Source organism: Macaca nemestrina, unplaced genomic scaffold (assembly GCF_043159975.1).
Source record: "Macaca nemestrina isolate mMacNem1 unplaced genomic scaffold, mMacNem.hap1 Scaffold_98, whole genome shotgun sequence".
Lineage (NCBI taxonomy): Eukaryota > Metazoa > Chordata > Mammalia > Primates > Cercopithecidae > Macaca > Macaca nemestrina.
This window is the reverse complement of record NW_027257889.1, coordinates 61398-75185: the sequence shown is the minus strand read 5'-3', so window position 1 is coordinate 75185 and position 13788 is coordinate 61398. Positions and strand designations below refer to the sequence as shown.

Here is a 13788-nt window from a genome sequence, read left to right as displayed (position 1 = left end):
GAACAACATCACAGGTAGGTGTACACCCCCTGCAGTATTAGGAGTAATAATATGATTAATTATTAAACATCTATGTCGATTTTAATAATTATCAATGACACTATTAATAGGATACCATTATTAATTATGGATAATTATTTTAAATATATGATTATGGACGCTTGAAAATAATTAGTAATATTAATGTCATTTAACAATATTATTAGTTCTTAATATTAATTATTATTTTATTACCTACATCACTTAGTATTGATTTAAGTAACATTAATTGCTGACATCATTTTATTGTTAATAGTGATATTATGATGGTTATACTAATCATTAATATTTTTTACCAGTATTAATTTATACTATATTGTGATTATTAATATCGATGATTGCTATTAATTTTTACTATATTTATTAATATTAATAATTAATAGACTTGTTCCTGATAACCAGCTGGGAGAGGATGATATTATTCCCAATATTGAAGAAAGTGTACACCCCTCTATGATGTTATTCCTAATAGCCAGGGGATAGAGGATGACATTATTGAAACTATCACAGTGGGTGTCCATCCCTTCAGTATCTTGTTCCTTCTATCCTGAGTGAGAGAGGATGATATGACTCCCAATATCACAAGAAGTGTACAACCACCTGTAATATAGTTCCTAACATCTAGGTGGGGAGAGAATGATATTACTGACCATATCACAGGAGTGGTGAAACCCCTTCAATATTTTGCCTATGATCCTGAGGGGAGAGGATGATATTACTCCCAATATCAAAGAAGGCGTACACCCCCCTGTGACACTACGCCCAATATCCCAGGGGATGTACACCAACCTTGGGATATTGTTCCTTATATCGAGAGGGGGAGAAGATGCTATTGCTCCCAATAACGCAGGGGCTGGGGCTGTACACCCCTCCTGTGTTATTGTTCTTAATATCCGGAAGAGAGGATGATACTACACCCAATATCGCAGGGGGTGTACACCCACCCAGTGATGTTGTTCTTAATGTACTCCACATCCCACCACCAGGGATATCATTCCTAATATCCAGGGGAAGAGAGGATAACATTATGCCCAATATCGCAGGGGAGTATACACACCCTCTGTGATGTTGTTTCTAGTATCCAAAGGTAGATACGATGATGTTACTGGCCATATCGCAGGGGGTGTACACCCTTTTGTGATATTGTTTTTGACATTCAGTGGGGGAGAGGATAACATTAATCCCAATATCGCAGAAGGCATACAGACCCCTGTTATGTAGTCCTAACGTACAGGGGAAAGGGAAGAATATTACTCTCAACATTGCAGGACGTGTAACCACCCTGCCCCCCGTATATTGTTCCTAATATGCAGCGAGGTGGAGGCTGAGAGTACTACCAATATCCCAGAAGGTGCACACACACCTGTGATATAGTTCCTAATATCTAGCGGGAAAGAGGCTGATTTTACTTTCAATATCGCAGAGGGTGTACACCGCCCCCAGCGCCGGGGTATCATTCCTAATATGCAGACGGGAAGAAGATGATATGGCTGACAATATCGAAGGGGGTGGACACCTCTTGTCTGATATGGTTCCTGATATCCAGGGGGTAAGTGGTTGATATTACTCCCAATAAAGTAGGAACCGTACAGCCACCCTGGGATTTTGTCCTCAATAACAACAGGGGAGAGGTGATATTACTACCAACATTGCAAGGGGTGTACACCCTCCTGTGATATTGTTTCTCATATCCAGGAAAGGAGAAGATGGCATTAGTACCAATATTGAAGGGATGGACACACCCTATGGAATATTGTTCTAAAGTTACAGGTTGAAAGAGGATGAGATTCCATCCAATATAACAAGGAGTGTACACCCCACCTGTGATATGAGTAGTAAAACCTAGAAGAAGAGAGAATGACATTGCTTCCAAAAACACACAGATTGTACACCCACCCTGTGATATTGTTCCTGTCATCTAAAGGAAGAGATGATGATACTACTCCCACTACCGGAGAAGGTACACACCCGCTGTGATATTGTTCCTCATGACTTGTGGGGGAGAGCATGATATTACTTCCAGTATGACAGTGGCTTGACACCCAGTCTGTGATACTGCTCCTAATTTCCAGTAGGTAAAGTATGATGTTCCAGCCAAGAAGTAGTGGCTATACTGCCACCCTGTGATATTTCTCCAAATATTCAGGGAAACACAGGACGACATTATCCCAAATCTCCCAAAAAGTGTACACTCATTGTGTGATATGGTTCCTAATATCCGGAGGTGCAGAGGATGGTATTCGTTCTCCTATCGCAGGCTGTTTACACACAACCTTTGAAATTGTTCGTAATATCCTGAAAAAAAGAGACTGCTAAGAATGGACACACATTGCAGGAGGGATATGGGGAGTAATAGCATCCCCCTCTCCCCACTGGCTATTACGATCCACATCGCAGGGCAGTGCAGGACACCAGCCCTGCCCCAAACTTGACCCAGACATTGAGTGTCATGGGACCACCTCAGGGTGGGTGGAAGCTCAGCTCTAAGGTATCCTTGCTGCCAAAGACCAACAGTTCCTACTAGTTTCAGTCTGGCCACAGGGTCTCTGTTGGTGAGACAGGTGACTATGAGGCAGACACCCTGAAATCTAGCACGACAGAGCTCAACGTCCCATGAGAGGCACCATAACACACAGACTTTGCAGACATACTAGCGAAGGCCACAGCAGGCCCTGAGTGAGGAACAAACTGACCAAGATCCTGGGGTTCTGCCACACAACCCTTAAACCAGGGACTGGAAACTGTTTCCCTAAAGAGCTAGGAGTCGGTATTTTCAGCTTTGCCAACTGACCTTTGCCTCAAGGATGCAACTCTGCCATGGCTGCACAACAGCAGCCTTCTGCAGGTGGCCTGTGAAGAGATGGGTATGACTGCACCCCCATCAAACTTTACTTATGGACATGGAAACTTCTCAGTGTCATGAAGTGTTATTTTTTTTATTTGTTCAACCAGTTGGAAATGTAAAATCCATTCTTGATTCACAGGCGACAAGAGCAGGCAGGGACAGGCTGCCCCTTGCCGACCTCTGGAATGAGCTTACAGAAGGAAATGACAGGCTGGGCCAGCGCGGCCTCCTCACAGCAGATTCGCTGCAGGAGGGTCCTTCGTAGCAACCACTTCTCATCCTTCGTCTTGGCTTCAAGTGCAGTTCAGGTGGAGAAAGAGAGAACAGAACCGGCCTCAGCAAGAAGAAGGGAGATGCAGGGTCAAGCAGCCGTGTGGATCCATCACACTCAACATTCACACCAAGCGGAGCACAGGCAGGGCCAGCCCGGTGGGGGGAGAAGTGAAGGCTCTCTGGGGTGGGGGACCTCTGGGTGGGCAAGATTCTCTACCTAAAACTCAAATAGAAGATCTACACAGCAGTAGTTACAGAAAACACACACTAACAAAAAGGCCAAAATAAAAATAGGACACGAAGTTTGGACAACCGGGTCTCACAAGCCAGTAGGTAAGAAAGCCCAGAAGGGCCCACCAGAGGCGCTGGGGGTGGGTTCCTGCCTGCAGGGGGCCTGGGACACCCCATTCCCACAGAGGAGGACCCAAGCTTTGGGGAGGAAGCTGTCAGAGTCACCCAAAGAGCTGCTCAGAGCTGGAGCCACAGAGCAGGGAAGGAGCCCTGGCCACGTCCCCATGTGCACTGAGGAGCTGGGGTGGGGGCATACCCCCAGGGGCCGATGCAAACAGTGGACCGCGGGCCCTCCTCCTGCCCAGAGGATGCTCGGCTCCCAAGGGACCACCAAGGCCTGGAACCCAGGGACACACCACCTGACCATCATGCCCAGGCCTCCTGGACAAGGCAATGTCCAGTACAGGCAGGCAGTCTGGACTTGGGGCCAGTACAGGGGTGGATGGTCCTGCTAGGCAGGCAGGACTCCTTCTCCCTACCAGCTGGGCTGATTGCACTGTAGTTTCGGTTCTGGCAACATATTGTTGCCCAACTTGGCCACACCAGTCCCTGGCTCCCTGGCTAGGCCCAGTGCTGTCCAACCTACCTACACAGGCCCCACACACCCAGTGCCCACCAGGCTCTGTCAGCCAGGAGGACCCATGCTCATCCCCTGAGGTATCCGTGGGAGCCTGCATCCCACAGGGACACACAGCTCAGGGCCAACCTCTATGGGGGCCTCTTGGTTGTGGTGGTAGGTGTTGGGCGTAATTGACCTCCAGCCCTCCCATCCTGTACACTGTGTTTTATGGGGATCATTCAGTCCTGGGAGCTTCCTGGGGACCCCAGAAGGAAGAGAACAGGGTGGTCATGGCAGCCTCAGCCCCAAGCTCTGGGCCAGAAGTTGATAACGACCAATTGAGAGCAACCACTGAATTCGATCCTCTTACACATACCCGCGAAGTTGGCGAAGAACTGAATGTCGACCATTGTATGGTTATCCAGCTTTTGAAGCCAATTGGAAAGCTGAAAAATCTTGATAAGCGGGTGCCTCATGAGCTGAGCAAATATTTTAAAAATCATCCTTTTGAAGTGTCATCTTCTCTTCTATGAAACAACATTGAACCATTTCTTGATCAGATTGTGACATGCCACGAAAAGTGGATTTCATCCAACAGCCAGCTCACTGGTTGGACTGAGAAGAAGCTCCAAACCACTTCCCAAAGTCAAACTTGTACCAAAAAAAGGTCATGGTCACGGTTTGGTGGTCAGCTGCCGGTCTTCTGATCCACTACACTTTTTGAATCCTGGTGAAATCATTACATCTGAGAAGTATGCCAAGTTAATCGATGAGATGCATGGAAAACTGCAGCACCTGGAGCTGGCACTGGTCAATATGAAGGGACCGGTTCTCCACAACGCGTGACCACATGTCATACAACCAGGACTTCAAAAGTTGAATAAACTGGGCTGTGAAGTTTTGTCTCATCTGCGATATTCATCTGACCTCTCGCCAACCAACTACCACTTCTTTAAGCATCTTGACAACTTTTTGCAGGGAAAACACTTACACAACCAGCAGAGTGCAGAAAATGCTTTCCAAGAGTTCATCGAACCCTGAAAGCATGGAATAAACAAGTTTATTTCTCTTTGGCAAAAATGTGTTCAATGTAATGGTTTCTTTTTGTTTTTTTTTTTTTTTTTTTTTTTTTTTAAAGACCTAGTCTCACTCTGTCGCCCAGGCCAGAGTGCAAAGGTGCAATCTCAGCTCACTGTAACCTCTGCCTCCTGGGTTCAAGAGATTCTCCTGCCTCAGCCTCTTGAGTAGCTGGGATTACAGGCACATGCCACCGCGCCCGGTTACTTTTTGTATTTTTAGTAGAGAGGGGATTTCACCATGTTGGTCAGGCTGGTCTCAAACTCCTGACCTCCTGATCCGCCCGCCTCAGCCTCCCAAAGTGCTGGGATTACAGGTGTAAGCCACTGTGCCCAGTCCATTGTAATGGGTTCTATTTTGATTAATAAAGATATGTTGCAGTCTAATTATAAAAATTTAAAATTCACGGTCCAAAACCACAATTACTTTGGCACCAACCTAATAATAGAAGAATTAAAAGAGGCCTTTATATTAGAAAGCCCATGGATGATAAAATAATAAAGAATATTACAATTTCCATAACGGCAAAGTTATAACTTAGACCAACTGAATGAATTAAAAGACACAACCTATTGATACTAAAACACAGGAGAAATAGGTTATCTAAATATATTGATATCTATTTTAAAAATGGAATCAGTACCTAATAACCTTACAGAAAACCTATATATTCCAAAAATCTGACATTCTGTCATGTTGTTCTAACTGGTGGGATTCGGGGATTTCCATTTTGATAAGAACATAGGTGAGTCGCACACACTTACTTTTACTGCTCATTGGTCAGGAAACCTATGTCCATTATAGGATACTGCAGAGCGATGCGTTTTGGAGAATTTAGGCAAGATAATATTATTTACAGAGTTAAAGGAAGGCAACCTGTTTTATGTACAGTAATTCCTCATAATATCACAGTGGATACCATATTTAAACTTTGGGGTATCCCCAGGTATAATTCTTATTTGAGCCACATGTGAATTTCAGACACGGAGGCTGCCCAACTTTGGTGGCTTTCAACAGATGTGGAAGTTAATTCACAACCTACTTTGTGGAGGCATAAAATTCAACGAGCACTCATTTAGCATTTTATTTGAAATATTATTTTTGTAAACTTTGTATTTCCAATTAGGTGAAATTTTAACCTGTTTCAGTTCTTATCCACTTTTTTTTTCCCCCTGAGACGGAGTCTTGCCCTCTCACCCAGACTGGAGTGCAGTGCATGGTCTTGATTCACTTCAACCTCCGCCTCCCAAGTTCCAGCAATTCTCCTGCATCAGCCTCCCAAGTGACTGGGATTACAGGTGCCCACCACCATGCATGGCTACTTTTTGTATTTTTAATAGAGATGTGGCTTCCCCATGTTGGTCAGGCTGGTCTTGAACCCCTGACCTTGTGATCTGCCCCCCTCAGCCTCCCAGAGTACTCGGATTACAGGCCTGAGCCACCGTGCTTGGCCTCTCCACTCTTTTTAGGCAGAGGGGAGCAAGGTTTGCTTTAAGTTAGGAGGGACTCCTGTGTACCCAATCCATTTGTGTAAATTTCTTCTTTCAGAGTTATTCAAATCAGCATCACCATTGTTAAAGGCCTCCCACATGGTAATAATTGTGCTACAGGGTTTTTCGAACATGAAGTTTATGTTTGGCTGAATTAACCTCCTTGCTGTGGCACAAGGGGGCCATAGGTGTTTTCACCAATTATGAAGCGGGTTCACTGTGCAATGGCTATCAACTTTTCTGAGTACAATGAGACCAAACACATTCATACATAAATTCCATGAAGTGAATTTATTACTTACAAATAGCAAACAAAAGACAACAGAAGTCCAGGATTCAATATGAACCGCTACCACAAGATCAGGAAGGCTATCCAGAGCAGATGGATGGAGTTTTGACTGTAAATGCTTCACTTGCACTACAACTGAGGGACCCCAGAAAGCAGCTCATCTTGGGTTTTCTCCTACGATGTGGTTTGCTGGACACAAGCGTTAAAGGCCGTTCTGTTTCGAGCAGGGACTCTAACAGAGCCTGGGCTGTTCTGACCAATGTCACCAGATTATCAGGATATTGCATTCCCAGCATATCATACAGTTATCTTGAGAACTACCAGTAGGAAAGGGAGGAAAATGGCCCTGCACCCTTCAAACTGAAGGATCAGGATATTTGTTGTGACAGAGGCACAGACAGTAGCGACAGAGTGTTCTTGTGAGCCATCTACTAGTTCTCTTGACCAGAGCGTGGCACCTGACTGCTTTTCTCTTTCCTTTCAATGGAAACTGTTTCAGAATATTTTGAATATTTTTAATTTCTACATCTAGAGTTGAGGCACACGATCGCTGGCAGTGTAGACTCTCTGTATAGTTACAGAAAAGAGTTCAGGAGCCCATCAAGCCACATTGGAGGAGACCACCTAATCCTCCAGAGACTGTCACTCCATCTTCCTGGGGTTAGCTCCACATGCAGTAAGGCCATTATGTCTAAGGCCAGCAAGACTTGCAATCCGAAGATTCAACTTTTGACATGCTGATAAACAGCAGTGATAAGAAAAGCCCACACACTGGCTAGGAATTTTTCAATGCAAGCAGCTGAGATGCTTCTTCATATGCTTCGATAGTGGCTAATATCAAACTCTTTCTTCCCATTTTCATTACTCATCAGTGACTGAACCATGAGGCACCATGGATGTACACCTGATCAGGAGGGTGTAGCGGACAGTGGCAAGGGGAGCAGCAGCACAAGAAACAAACAAGGCCACTACTTCTGCCTACATAATAACTATTGATTGGAGTGTACAATAATTAATAATGTTCACATGGCTGCCCTCAACATACAGAGATGGTGACCAGAGTAGATGCAGGGACTACAGAGATACAGCCGGATTCTTGCTAATTAGGACATAAGTGTCGGCTTATGTGCTGTGCTTCCATGCATTAATAAGCCAGGGCCTCAAAACCGCTTGCTAAGCACAGGTCAAATGTCATGCTGGGGTGCAATTAAACATTCATGTCTAGGAGATGAGAGCGTTTTAGTGTGGGAGAAGATGACAACACCTGAAGAAAACAAAACACTGTGCAGACCAAACGGAAGGCCCATCATCAGCTCATGGTTCTGACTCAGGTGACTGCTGATGTGTTACGGAACCATCAGCCGACAGCAGGTAGGTCAAGTTGAGCAGGTGTCCTTCATGAGGGCTGGTCCATTCCATTTGTGTTGTCAATTGTTTCAATACCGTCTCATGCACCCCACTGGTGAGGAAGGAATTCGCACCCTACTTTTACTGGCACCGTTAAACACATAACATCTCCTACTAAACAGAAAAACCAGTCATCAGTTATTAATTACATATAGGAGAATGGTGTAAGTTCCCACAGGCCCAAACACGGATTAACTTGGGAGCAGAGAGTGGTATCACATTAAAAAACGTGAGGAATTTCCTTTTTTTTTTTTTTTTTTTGAGACAGAATCTCGCTCTATCACCCTTGCTGGAGTGCAGTGGTGTGATCTCGGCTCGCTGCAAGCTCTGTCTCCCGGGTTCATGCCCTTCTCCTGCCTCAGCCTCCCTAGAAGCTGGGACTACAGGCACCCACCACCACGCGCGGCTAATTTTTTGCATTTTTAGTAGCGACGGGGTTTCACCGTGTTAGCCAGGATGGTCTCGATCTCCTGACCTTGTGATTCACCCCCCTCGGTCTCCCTAAGTGCTGGGATTACTGGCGTGAGCCACCGCGCCAGGCCGAGGATGTTCCTTTGTTCCTACAGGAGTACGTGATTGCTTTGTCTGTTGGCTGGTAGGGAACTGAATCATGATACACTGACTGGTAAGACTGTAATACTCTAAAATACAATATATAAACCATCATACCATAATGGTGTAATACGATCTACTACAATACCAAAGGCATCGATGAAAAGCCCAACGCTATCATATGTGACTGAGAGACTGAATGCTTCCTCCCTCAGATTGGTTACAACATATCCTCCTATCACAGTCCTCTCTCCTTCATTCAAAGTGAACGATCCAAATAACAGACAGAAATAATAAAGAATAAAGGGCAACAGATGCAAAGAACTCACAAGATGATACTCTATGGTAAACTTTATGTACTTAGGAATTAATACCAACTCAGTATTAGCAAAAAATAAACATCTTTACATCAAGAGTAGTTTTTCCTTTAACAAGGAAAGGTGGAATGTGTATAATGAACAAGGGATAATCAAAATTTTCCAAATGAGGCTAGTAAGACTATCCCAACAATTGACAATCATTATTCACTGGTCCATTAATCACAGGGCAATACATACAAATGAAACTTACCTGTCCAGGTGTGGTGGCTCATGCTTGTAATCCCAGCATGTTGGGCGGCCGAGGAGGGCAAATCATGAGGTCAGGAGTTCAAGACCAGCCTAGCCAACATGGCGAAACCCTGTCTCCACTAAAAATACAAAGAATTAGCTGGACGTAGTGGTGGGCGCTTGTAGTCCCAGGTACTCAGGAGGCTGAGACAGGAGAATCGCTTAAACCCAGGAGGTGGAGGTTGCAGTGAGCTGAGATCGCACCACTGCACTCCAACCTGGGCAACAGAGTGAGACTCCATCTCAAAAAAAAGATAATAATGAAACAAAAAAATTAAACTTACCTCCATGTTAGAAAAACATCAAAATTCAACCATGAATACAGCATATTATCAAATGAATAGACAAAAATTCTACCAACAAACTTAATATCATTATCTATGAAACTCAAGTACTACTGCTTAAAGAGCATTTACAAAACTCTCACCTCAAGGTTTCCCTGCAAAACAAGGTGAAATGCATTCTCAAGACTCTTTAAGAATGAGTCACGGAAAAAACAATATACTTGTAACTTGTGTAACATTTCATACATTTTTTCAAGCACTACACGATAACTAATTTGCATTAGGCTTTCCAAATTAGAAAAGCTTCACTTATAGAACTTCTTTCCTGTGGGAGTTTTCACATGACGTTTCAAGTAAATGTGAAAACTGAAAATATTCTTGCAGTTTCTAAACTATTAGAGTTTTAATCCTGTGTACGTTCTTGTATTTACAAGGTCCAGCCAGCTATAGTGTGCATTTTCATTTGTCCTTGAGTGAGGATGAGAGAAATGAAACATTCCCAGATTCTGGACATTCATAGGGTTTTTCTCAGGAATGAGCTGATGTCTTCAAATGGAACTAACACAACTGAAGGCCTTACCACAAATTTAGATTCAAAAGGCTTTTCTCCACTCTGAGTCCTCCCAAATCTTCAAAAACAGGAAAATCTGAAGGCTTGACCACATTTCCTACATTCTTAAGGTTTCTCTGCAGTGTTAGCCTTTTCATGTTTATGAGGGAATGGGAAAGAGTAAATGTTTTACCACATTTCTTACATTCAAGGGGCTTTATTTATTTGTTTGTTTATTTTGAGATGGATTCTCACTCTGTCGCCAAGCTGGAGTGCAGTGGCACAGTCTCGGCTCACTGAAACCTCCACCTCCTGAGTTCAAGTGATTCTCCTGCCTCAGCCTCCTGAGAAGCTGGGATTACAACCATATGCTACCACACCCAGCTACTTTTTGTATTTTTAGTAGAGACGAGGTTTCACCATGTTGGCCAGGATGGTTTCGATCTCCTGATCTCGTGATCCGCATGCACAGGGCTTTCCCCAACCCAACGTTGCTTTTTATGTCCTTGAAAAAGAACTAAAACAACTGAAATGTGCCACCATGCCCAGCTAATTATTTTCATTTATTTGTTTTGAGACGGAGTCTCGCTCTGTCGCCCAAGCTGGTGTGCACTGGTGCGATCTCGGCTCACTGCAAGCTCTGCCTCCTGGGTTCGCGCCATTCTCCTGCCTCAGTCTCCCGAGTAACTGGTGTTAGCCACCGTGCCTGGCATTATTTTATTTTTTCTAGAGACAGGGTTTCACCTTGATGCCCAGGTTGTTTCACGCTGTTTTAATCCGGGCTGGTTATGAACTCCTGGGCTCAAGCAATACACATTCCTTGGCCTCCCAAAGTGCTGGGATTATAGGCTGAGTCACTACACCCAGCCTCTATATCATGACTTCTTTCATGGCGAGTAAGATGACTGGAACGAATGTAGGCTTTACCGCATCTCTTACATTCATAGGATTTTTCTCCAGTATGAATTCTTTCGTGGAGGTGAAGGGAACTGAGACGACTGAAGGCTTGGTCACATGGTTTACATTCATAGGCTTTCTCTCCAGTATGAGTACTTCTATGGTTACAAAGGGAACTCAAATGACTAAAGACTTTGCCACATTGTTTACATTCATAGGGTCTCTCTCCACTATGAATGCTTCCATGGTCACGAAGGGAAGTGGAACAGCTGAAGGCTTTATCACATTTGGTACATGTATAGGGTCTTTCTCCAGTGTGAGTCCTTTCACGCGTCTTAAAAGAACAAGAAAATCTGAATGTTTTCCACATTCCTTACATTCGTAGGGTTTCTCTCTAGTGTGAGTTTGTTCATGTATTAGACAACAACCGGAAACAGTGAACGCTTTACCACATTGTTTACATTTATAGGGTTTTTCTCCTGTGTGAGTTCTCTGATGTCTTTCAAATGAATTGAGAAAATAAAAAGCTTTCCCACATATCGTACATTTATAACTGGATTTCCACTGTGCATTATCATGTGTCTTCTAACACCTGGAACAGAAATGAAGAGTTTCCCACACTGTTCACATTTATAGTGCTTCTCTCCATATGGTTTGTATCCTGAGTGAGCTAAGATGTGCCTATTAAGGAGAGAATGACGTACAAAGACTTTTCCACAAATACTTCATTCACATTGTTTTAATCCAGCAGAAATGTTCTCATTCAGATCAAGCATTGGAATTTGGCTGACAACAGTCCATACTGACTACCGTCTTTGCTTTCACACAGTCTCTGTATCATATGATTTCTGTAAAAACAAATGTAAAGCACATAATTATTGCTTGGTTTAATAACTTTCTACTTACTAATAGGTCTTGGACTTACACTGCTACCAATACCAAGGAAAATGCTTTTTTTTTTTTTTGCCATGACTGAATTATTTGAAAGTAAATGGGTTACTACTGAAAACACAGCTACCACTTGCATGGCTATGACCAAATTAGTAACATTCATGTACACAATTTTGTAGTACTATTTTCAAGTAAACTGTTTTCCAAACACTGACTGCTACACTGAAGTACATTGCATTTCGGGTGAAATTTTTCTAAAAAGAAATAAATTTCAAGTGACTCTCATTTGTTTTGATTGCTTGTTTTTAAGTTCATGACAAGCTAAGATTCCTTCAGAGGACTTTATTTCCTCTTCTCAGTGCAAGTTATCTTATATCTTTCCCAGGTTTTTTGAAGTGATCTTCAATATTCTGGTCTTTCCATTTGTTTCCTAAAATACAGACCCACAAAATTATCATGAATTATTACAAACTATAGAAACATTACTAGATTTAATGTTCATTGTACACAGTGCCCATGCCTGATTTCTTCACCAAATCATTCCCTTGCCACATTCCAAATCACAAATAGCACTGATGATAGGGAAATAATTCTGTAATTAAGTGAAATGTTTTGTCATTCTCAGCTACAGAAACCGGGTTCCTGCAAGTTTCCTGCATCACTTCTCTGCAGAGAATCTTCTGAGAAGAATCTAGCAAAGCCCATTCCTCCTGGGTACAGTTCACAGCCACATCCTCAAAAGCCATGGAGTCCTAGAACATTCCACACATGGGGATAGAAGGATGGGTGAGACTGACAGCACTGGGAATCTGTACTCAATCCATAAGCTGTTTGCATGATTCTAAAATTTCCAAGCATTTATTTTGTGCCTTGATTGTCAGAACTCTTACTCTGTTCACACATACTCCCTCCCATACAGCAGTACTAATGCTAGAATCTAACTATTCAAAAAGGCAACAGCAAAGTAGAAACACCCATCTTATTAGAGAATCCAGGGAGTAAGATGTGCTGCTAGGAGTTACCTTTTAACTTCACTTTGTACATTTCTAGTATCTGTCATAATAAAGTCCTACCTGATGTGCATAAGGGAGTTAATATTATCAGTCCTGAGACTACTTATTCTTAAAAACGTCTGCTCGCAAAGTTCCATCTTTGTATTAGTAACTTACATTTTGAAAGGGATTCCACCAACCCTAATAAGAATGACTCACTGCATGTAAATGGCTTATGCAATGTATTTGCCAAAACTTTTTCTGCTGAAGGTCTATTATTTTGTGTCACTGCAGTGGTGCTTAGGGAACCAGACACCAAAACACTGTCTGAACACTAAGTGTTCAATGAGTTTCCCTGGTAGACAATATTTTACACGTGCTGTCACTTGTTAACTGGGGAGTTGAGCCCATTCCATGTGATTACACCAAGACAGAGTAGGCTCGTTAAATTTAATTGAGTAGTAAATAAAACCAATAATTGATATTTGACAATACTAATAGAACAATTTTAAAAATTTCTATTGCACAATGTCAAGGCAGAAAAGAATAAGAGGAAATACGACACACGTTTTTTAAAATGACATTAATGTCAACACTTCCAGATGCTATTCCTATGAAATCACATAAATTCCCAAATCAGGTTGTTTTTAGGCAAGAAAAACTACTTTTTCACACGTAGTAAAAATGACAAATGTCTAATGATTTTTAGCCATCTAAAAAAAGAGTGATGGCTTGTCTAACATA

The 13788-nt window shown here is 42.9% G+C and overlaps 1 long non-coding RNA gene across 2 annotated transcripts in view; it reads left to right on the top strand.

Moving 5' to 3' along the window:
• LOC139361720 (uncharacterized) overlaps positions 1-13573 on the top strand; it is a 79600-nt gene extending 66027 nt beyond the window's left edge. For both annotated transcript variants that reach the window (XR_011619301.1, XR_011619300.1), the window contains exon 5: positions 12678-13573. This is a non-coding gene — a long non-coding RNA (uncharacterized lncRNA). The remainder of the gene's footprint in view (positions 1-12677) is intronic.
• Positions 13574-13788: the final 215 nt, after the last annotated feature.